This window comes from Crinia signifera, unplaced genomic scaffold, assembly GCF_055691185.1.
Source record: "Crinia signifera unplaced genomic scaffold, ASM5569118v1 HAP2_SCAFFOLD_94, whole genome shotgun sequence".
NCBI classification, from domain to species: Eukaryota; Metazoa; Chordata; class Amphibia; order Anura; family Myobatrachidae; genus Crinia; species Crinia signifera.
In genome coordinates, this window is record NW_028142850.1 from 42,882 (window position 1) to 48,881 (window position 6,000).

A 6,000-nucleotide genomic window follows, 5' to 3' on the forward strand; every position below is an offset into this window, starting at 1 on the left:
TGGCAGTAGAGTTACATCTTTTTAACGTTAAACATCTCCATATGACTTACCTTCAGCATACTGAATGGCAGTAGTAACTAGCATTGAACACTACTTGATAATAGAATGCTGAGATATTGCTTACATATATTTATGCAAATGTATATATAAGCCCTCAAGCCATTGTCAAGGCTTCTCTGTGTATTGGGGGTCCCTAGTGCTATATCTAGGTGCAGGGTGCAGCACCCCAAAAAAATCAGCATAAGCCAGAAAGCCCAGGGTAGCACACCAGTGAAAAAATTAAAGTGTTAATAAATATTAGTGTTAGGAAGCAGAAGCTATATACAGAAAATGAAAATAATAAGAGGTCAATAATATATTAAATAAATAGTGTTAGTGAAGAAAATAAAGTGCTACAGTAAGTGTTAATAGAAACTAAGAGCTTCCTACCTTGCAGCAACCCCATAATACTCTAAGCGGTATATTCTGCTTCACTCGGAAAGGCACAATCACTCTCTAATGGACAAAACCATATGGACTGCAGGTGGGGCTGATGTAACATGTGCAGAGAAAGTGGGTGTTTTTGGGTGTTTTATTGTTTCTGTGCAGGGTAAATACTGGCTGCTTTATTTTTATTAGTTTGAAGTACACCCCCCCCCCCCCACACCCAAATCTAACTCTCTCTGCACATGTTACCCATGTGCATATGGTTTTGTCCATTAGAGAGTGATTGTGCCTTTCTGAGTGAATCAGAATAACCCCCTATGTGGCACCTAAGGACCTGCACATCCTCCTAATGCAGGTTCCTTTCTGCCTCTCACAACAGACATATACTGTATATACTGGCAGATAATCAATTACTTTAGTAAAGCCACTCAGGTGCATGAAAGGGAAGAAAAAAAAAATTCTGGGTAAGAAAAAAATACATTGATTCCCTTCAGCACAATGATTGGCATTATAACCATTTTTTTCTTATCCAGTATCACCCGTCCCTTTCATGCACCTGAGTGGTATTACTAAACTAACTGAGAATCTGCCAGTATATATATCTCCATATCATAGGCGAATCTAGAATCATGGTAATGGGTGGTCCCAGATCTAGACATAATAGCAGGGGGACCTTTGCGCGGCGTAGCCGATGGTCAAAAAGGGGGCGTGGCCTCATGGGAAGGAGGCATGGCATCACAAAAAGGGGTGTGGTATTACACTTTAGACCTGGGGTAGCCAACTCCAGTCCTCGAGAGCTACCAACAGTGCATGTTTTCCAGATCACCTTACAGAATCACAAGTGAAGTAACTAGCTCCACCTGTGGATCGTTTAAAATGTTTCAGCTAGTAATGAGTGCACCCGTGCAGCAGCTAGGTTGTCTGGAAAATGTGAACTGTTGGTAGCTCTCGAAACTGGAGTTGGCTACAACTGCTTTAGACCATACACAGTAATGCCCATTACACATTTTAGCAAACTCCATAATACCTATTACACATAAAGCCACATGCCGTAATGCCAATTACACATAAGGCCACACACCATAATGCCCATTACACATTGTGCCACACATCATGATGCCCATTACATACTACTGTATATAACAAACCGTAATGCCCATTAGATATTTGCCACATAAGTGCTGCTTACCTACGTGCTCATTGCTAGGGGGTTTTTGCTTGATGGCACCATAGTACCCATTACACATGATGCCGCACACCATAGTACCCATTACACATGATGCCGCACACCATAGTACCCATTACACATGATGCCGCACACCATAGTACAAATTACACATGATGCCGCGCACCATAGTATCCCTTACACATGATGCTGCGCACATAATGCCCCTTACACATGATGCTGCACACATAATGCCCCTTACACATGATGCTGCACACTGTAATGCCCCTTACACATTAAGCCACACCTTGGGCATTATTCTGCTCGGAGCGGCCAAACGTGCGTACGTTCGCCATTACCGCACGCTAGCCGTACGCGGCCGTTAGGGTTAAGTCCACCCACAAATCAGCCGCTTACGTACGGGCAGAAATACCGTAGAAGGGGAGTGGCGTACAAATGAGCGTACGGCAACGTACGCGGACGGGCCAGCCCTTGCACTCCGACAACAGGCGTACAACTGAGCGTACGGCGCCGTGTACGGCCGTCTTTCCTCCGTCTCCCCACCGACTTCTTGCGGAGATCTGAGCGTACGCCAGTTTGCACGGACGGGTCCCTATTGATTTCAATGGAAAACTCAGCTTATGTCACCGCTCGTGAGAGTGAGCGTACGTCCGTGCACGCTGGCATACCCTTCACATATATGGACCTGCAAATCTTGCCTCTCAACTACTAATCTGACAATTGATTAATTAATCTATTTGTTATTCAATTATTGTTTTCTATTAACTCAATTGTCTACCTTAATAAAGACCTAATAAAACTACATTTGAACCCACATTACATGTATATTTGTTATGTTCTAATGTGGCATTTTAATCACTATCTATGTGTCCCCATATTGCTGTTACTTTTAAATCAAGTTATGTTGGTGTTTCTGTATATGTACTAAATTATGTACGTAATTACTTTGTCCAAAATGTGTAACATGTATACCAGTGGTGGCCAACCCGTGGCTCTTGAGCCTCATGCGGCTCCCCCCCTTGTAAAGTGAGGCTCCTGCTCCCACTGCTGCCCGCCGCCCACCATCCGTCCCAGTCCCCCTGCTGCGGGTTCCCTGAATCCCTTCTCCTTCTGAGGGGAGGAGAGCATGCATCGCGCATCTCTCCTACCCCTTACTGTGCATCCTTGTGACTGGGCCGTCTGCCAATCAGAGCTCGCGGGCCAGCAGCCAATCAGGAGCCGGCCAGCGAGCTTTGATTGGTGGACAGCCCAGTCAAAGGGAAGTGAGGGGGAAGGAGACGCGTGGTGTAATGTGCTCTCCTCCCATCAGTGACATGACAGGAGGACTGCAGGGGGACACCAGACTGTCCTCTCCCCGCCCGGCAGCAGCAACAATGGTGAGTGCTGCTGCTGGAAAATTTGCACTGTGGAGGCATAGCAGTTTGTGGCACTGTGGGGGCATACCAGCTTTCTGGCACCATAGGGGCATACCCGGAACCGTGTGGTGCATACCTGGCACCGTGGGGGGCATATGTGTATCTGGCATTATTGGGGGCATATGTATATATGGCACTGCACTATTGGAGGCATATTTGTATCACACCCACCCAAGGGGTCAAAATAAACGACGCCCCTTTTTTTGGCGCATGCGCCTTCGGCGTGCGCATGATGTCGGCTCTTTAGCTTGACTACCGATATTTTTCGGCTCTTTACCTTTGACCGGTTGGCCACCCCTGATGTATACCTACCCTGATGTTATGTGTGATGTTTTAATCGAACAACATTAAACATTCATGCATTTTCACTATGTGTTATTTTACTCAAAAACACACACATTCACACATCAATCATTACCCCTCACCTCAAATTACAAGTATAACTTACAGTACACATCTGTATGTACCTACCCTTACACGCCCTGTAACATATTTATTATTAAAAACACAGGCAATTTCGAACTGTAATCAAACTTTTATTTTAGACAAAAATAAAAAGGGGGGGGGATAAATAAAAAATTAAAGGCGGGCCTCCAGAAGGCCAAAAAGGAGCTGGAGGTACACCAGGGTCAGCATGATTTCCCGCATGAGGGCTGCCACCTCCTCCTGCTGCTGTTCAGTGTCTGTAATGAAGGGATAAAACAAAAAATTAATATATAACATACACAAATGTTTGTTGTATTTGTACATAATAAAAAGTTCAGAGTTATGTGTGAAGGCCACATACATTTAGAAACTACATTGAAGATGGGTCTGCTGTAAACACAGTACTAAAAAAAAATATGTTAACACACACATACTGTACATAGTAAATAACATTAATTCAATTACTCCTTCATCAATGAATGTATGCTGTATCCCAATTGGTACTTTGGTTTTGGGGGACTGTCCTCTAACCTCACAATTAGCCTGTGCTATTTAAGGGTTATGACATTGTTGTGGCTTAAGCACTCCTTACTATTTTAAATTTAGGACATTGCTGTACAAATTATAGGCCTACAGCTATGTTTGTAAAGCATGCATCCGCATGGCCTCACACACTATTACCAAAACAATCTCTACATTTAAGTTGCACCAGTGGCAGATTAAGCCTTTGGGGGGCACGGGGTACTTTAGAGCGGGGGGCCCCCTTGCACTTGTCATTACTGGCCGCACACTGCATGGGCGAATATTATACTGTCAAAACATAGAGTAAAGGCAGAATAAACTTGGTCAATGGTTACCTGCAGGGGATATATATATATATATATATATATATATATATAGTACTGATCGGCGGCGGCACTCGTAATATTACAGCAACAAATCACCAGGAGACTGGATGCATTTCCAACGTTTCGAGGCCGTGTGCCTCTTTATCAAGGTGCAAGTAGACACTTGCACCTTGATAAAGAGGCACACGGCCTCGAAACGTTGGAAATGCATCCAGTCTCCTGGTGATTTGTTGCTGTAATATTACGAGTGCCGCCGCCGATCAGTACTGCATACCCCAAGGTCCTCTTGGGTTCCTTACACGGAAGGCACCGTGTTGTTTGTTGCTCAGTTTAAAAGCAGCCTTTGTCGGAGTGCCGCCACACGATATCAATATATATATATATATATATATATAGACAGGGGGTTGGCGGCACTCGGAATAATAATAGACACCATATATATATATATATATACACACACCACATGAAAAGCCTGTGTTTGTCCCTCTGCCCCTTACTCTGGAGGAGACCTCACAGTCCTAGTGCTGCCTCTGATTAAAAACCCTCCTATGACTAAGCTGCTGCTGCTGTTCTCCATGGACCTGAGAAGCATGTAATGAGCTCCACCAATCAGAGCTCAGCACAAACTTCTCAGCCTCTGTCCTCTGGTGCAAAGTGTCATGGGACTTAGTCAACTCCCAGAAATGCACTGCACACTTGTGCAATCAGTGTGCCTTGGCTCCCGATGCTCAGCACCATAAATCATTGTCACATTGGCAGATAGGTCAAGCTGCAGCACTACCCCACCCATGCACAAAACATTTAGCTAAAAAAAAAAAACAGAACTTAAACATTTTATTTTTAAAAAATACATGACAACCACAGGGGGCCCCTAGCTAGAGGGGGGCCCAGGGGCACTGACCCCTTGCGCCTCCATTATAATCCGGCCCTGTGTTGCACATCATGCTGGGAACTGGAGTTACCCAACACCTGGAGCCACATAACTACCACACCACTAATGTCGGATATCTCATTGGATGTACTGTTATGTCAATTATTCAAGGGGTGAGGCATGGCCACACTCAAAAAAACCACCAAGGGGAGCCTTGTTCCTGGAGAAGGACAGGACACACCTCATGGTCGGCCTGCAGTGATATGTTGCAACTAATGTTGATGTTGGATACACATATGTGGTTGTTGTGATTGTTTATGTGTAGAAATGTGTAGGTCAACATTAGACACATTATTTACTTACGGCTACTTGAGCCATCCTGGGCGCCGCTGGTTGGCTGTGCAGTGGTTGGGGGGGTCACGAGCAAGGGGGATGGTCCTGGAGTTTGGACCGAGGTAGTGGGTGTGAGTGGGGAGTGGAGAGGTTTGGGGGTGGGTGGTGGAGAGGTGTAGGGGGGTTGGAAATGGGGTGGGGAGGGGGGGGGGTGGGGGTTGTGGAGGGGGTGGGGGTTGTGGAGGGGGGGGTTGTGGAGGGGGTGGGGGTTGTGGAGGGGGAAGGGGATGGGGAAATTGTGTGGGTCCAAACTGCACCCTGGGTCTCCTCTTCTTCCTCCTCCTCTTCTTCCTCCTCCTCCTCTTCCTCCTCCTCTTTCTTCTCCTCCTCCTCCTCTTCCTCCTCCTCCTCTTCCTCCTCCTCCTCTTCCTCTTCCTCTTCTTCCTCCTCCTCTTCCTCCTCCTCCTCTTCCTCTTCCTCTTCTTCCCCCTCCTC